The sequence below is a fragment of the Primulina tabacum genome, chromosome 15 (assembly GCF_025594145.1).
Source record: "Primulina tabacum isolate GXHZ01 chromosome 15, ASM2559414v2, whole genome shotgun sequence".
NCBI lineage: Eukaryota > Viridiplantae > Streptophyta > Magnoliopsida > Lamiales > Gesneriaceae > Primulina > Primulina tabacum.
The window spans coordinates 436588-439977 of NC_134564.1; positions in this window are offsets into that span (position 1 = coordinate 436588).

A 3390-nucleotide genomic window follows, 5' to 3' on the forward strand; every position below is an offset into this window, starting at 1 on the left:
ACAGCTGTTTCCATACAAATCTAAGGAAGAACCAAGTTCATACAAAAGATTGTATGAGAAAATTGATAAAGAACAAGATATTTAACCTAGACGTAGAAGAGAGCTAGGACTGAGAAATCCTTTGGTCCGAATTTCATCACTTTCATGATGGAAAGTGAACCTAAAAGCTTGAAGGAAGCAATGAGTTCATCTGAGGGACCTCTATGTAAAGAGGCAATCTATTCCGAAATGGAATCCATTTTACAAAACCATACGTGAGAATTAGTAAATCTTCCTCCGGGAAGCAAACCACTAGACTGTAAATGGATTTTCAAAAGGAAAATAAAATCAGATGGAACCATAGATAAGTATAAAGTCAGATTGGTAATTAAAGATTACCATCAATGTGAAGGGCTTGATTACTTTGACACATATTCTCCTGTATCGAGAATAACCTCTATTCGTGTGATACTTGCGATTATTGCCTTGCGGAATCTTGAAGTACACCAAATGGACGTAAAGACAGCTTTTCTAAATGGAGATTTAGAAGAAGAAATTTACATGGAACAACCTGAGGGATTTTCTGCAACTGGGCAAGAAAATAAGGTTTGTAAACTGGTGAAGTCTCTGTATGGCTTAAAACAAGCACCAAAGCAATGGCACGAAAAATTTGATAAAGCCATGATAGAAAGTTGATTTAAATTCAGTGAATGTGAAAAATGTGTATACATAAAGAACACTGAAATTGGATATGTAATTTTATTTCTTTACGTAGATGACATACTTATCATTGGTAGTAATGATAAGATGATTAAATACACAAAGAAATTATTGAACTCAATATTTGACATGAAAGATTTGGGCTTAGCCGATGTAATCCTTGGAATTAAAATTCATAGAACATCAGAAGAGCTAGTTCTAAGTCAGTCACATTATGTTGATAAAATACTTGAGAAATTCAATAAGGATGACTCTGCATTGGCTAGAACCCCAATAGATATCAGTCAGCATCTATCAAAGAATCGAGGTGACAGTATGTCTCAATTAGAATATTCTCGAGTCATTGGAAGTATGATGTACTTAATGAGTTGTACAAGACCAGACATAGCTTATGCGGTAAGTAAATTGAGTAGATTCATGAGTAATCCAGGAGTTGACCACTGGAAAGCAATTATCAGATTGCTAAGATACGTAAGGTACACTCGTGATCATGGACTACACTATACCAGATATCCTGCTGTTATTGAAGGATACAGCGATGCAAATTGGATATATGATATGAAAGACTCAAAATCTACAAGTGGTTTTGTATTCACTTTAGGAGGTACAACAATTGCGTGGAAATCTTCTAAACAAACTGTAATAGCCAGGTCCACAATGGAATCTGAGTTTATAGCTCATGACAAGTGTTCTGAAGAGGCTGAATGGCTGCGTCACTTATTAGAAGATGTTCCAGGATGGGAAAACCAGTGCCGGCTATATGTATACATTGTGATAGCCAATCTGCAATTGGAAGGACACAAAATACAATGTACAATGATAAGTCTAGGCATATACCTCGTAGACATAATACCATTAGACAACTACTCTCAACTGGAGTTATCTCTGTTGACTATGTAAAGTCAAAGGATAATATAGCGGATCCGCTAACCAATGGATTAAACAGAGAATTAGTTACGAAAATGTCAAGAGGAATGTGGCTCAAGCCTATAGAATAAATTGATGTGAAGAAAAACCCAACCTATGCTGACTGTAGATCCCAAGAACTAGGTTCAATAGGACAACCTAATCGCACTAGTTTGGTATATCACTGTGGGGTTATCCCTAGTCCATTCCTTTTGAAACAGTGAATGTTGAGGATAAGCTTACAGCTTTTAATGATTCTGATGAGAAGAATATAGAATCACCTATGTGAGAGAGAAGTGGGACAGCTTCGAATGAATTGTAAGGCTCAATTCTAGATCCTCTCGCAGAACCAGACGTGTGTTCATGGCCAAAACGAACACAATCATGAGAACTGAATAGTACCAGGGAGAGTATTGTGTGAAGTATATCTTAATTTACATAAACTGTAGAACAGCTCAGGGATATCATGTCTACTGGTCAGCTAGTAAAGCAAATATATTTCATGAAAGAATGTTCAAAGGGTAACACCTACCTATCGTATGTAGGATTCAACTGTAGAACTTTGTCACCAAGATTTGTATCAATTTTCATTCATGTGGGGGATTGTTGGAAATTTTAATCAAATTTAGAGGTTGAATAAAAATTATATCTCATGAATGTGGGAGTGTCTTTTGTCTCTCCACATTCTTGAGTTAGTTGAAGAGTTTTGACTCTTCATATTCTTGAGTTAATGGGAAGATTAATTGAGTTATTAATCTTGCATGACTCTTGGTGTGCATTTTGGAGCTTATAAATATTGTGTTCATTTCCTCATTTCATACACATAAAAATCTTTTATCTTTCAAATATTCTCTTGCATTTCATATTGTTAGCTTTTCATTTTGCCTCCGTTAAATCTCGGTGATAAAGTAAAGGTACGTTTTCAGTTCTTCGTAGTAGTGTCTCGTGTTAAATCACTGCTGGTTGTTCCGTTGTATCCTGGGAAACAGACGTCCGCTGAAACCTCGAAGCACATACCGGAGAGTGCGAATCTGTTTTAAGGAAATTGTACACGCTACAAGCCTCGGTTTGGTTTACTTCATTTATAGTGTTTCTCTACTGTTTTCTCTTCACTATATTGCTCGCTGGTTTTATTGGTAAAAACCTTTCTATACTGTACCATTTGATATATTGTGCAACAATATATATATATATATATATATATATATATATATATATATATAACAGTAATTTCTTTGTATTCGTGTTCACTGTACCAAAAGTAATCAATCTAATCTCTACAAAAATATGTTACTAATTATATCAAGATTAATTTTAAATAAATACAATATCGCCTCCCTTTTACAATCACTTCGATACATGAAGCATTACGAGAGAGAGTATCCCTTTTCAACACTACAAAATTGCAAAAGTGAGTTCACCAATATTCACTTAAAATTTAACAGCATTTTTTAAGTTTTTTTCCCAAAAGAGTAGATATGAAATACAAATAGATTTATATATTTGTAAGCGAAAATTGCTTGAAAAAACTAACAAATAAAAAAAAGTTACTAAATACTGATTAATTCGATAAGTCTCTTGGCCGGTAGACAACGGTAGAGGTGGACGGTACGGTATACTGTATCGAAATTTTGGATACCGTATACAATATCGAAAATACCGATGTAAGAAAAATGATACCGTTACCGTACTGACTTCTCAGTTATACCGAAAATTCGGTATGCTGAAATTTCGGTACGATAAAGGTAAAATACCGTCATACCGAAAATATATATAAAAATTCAT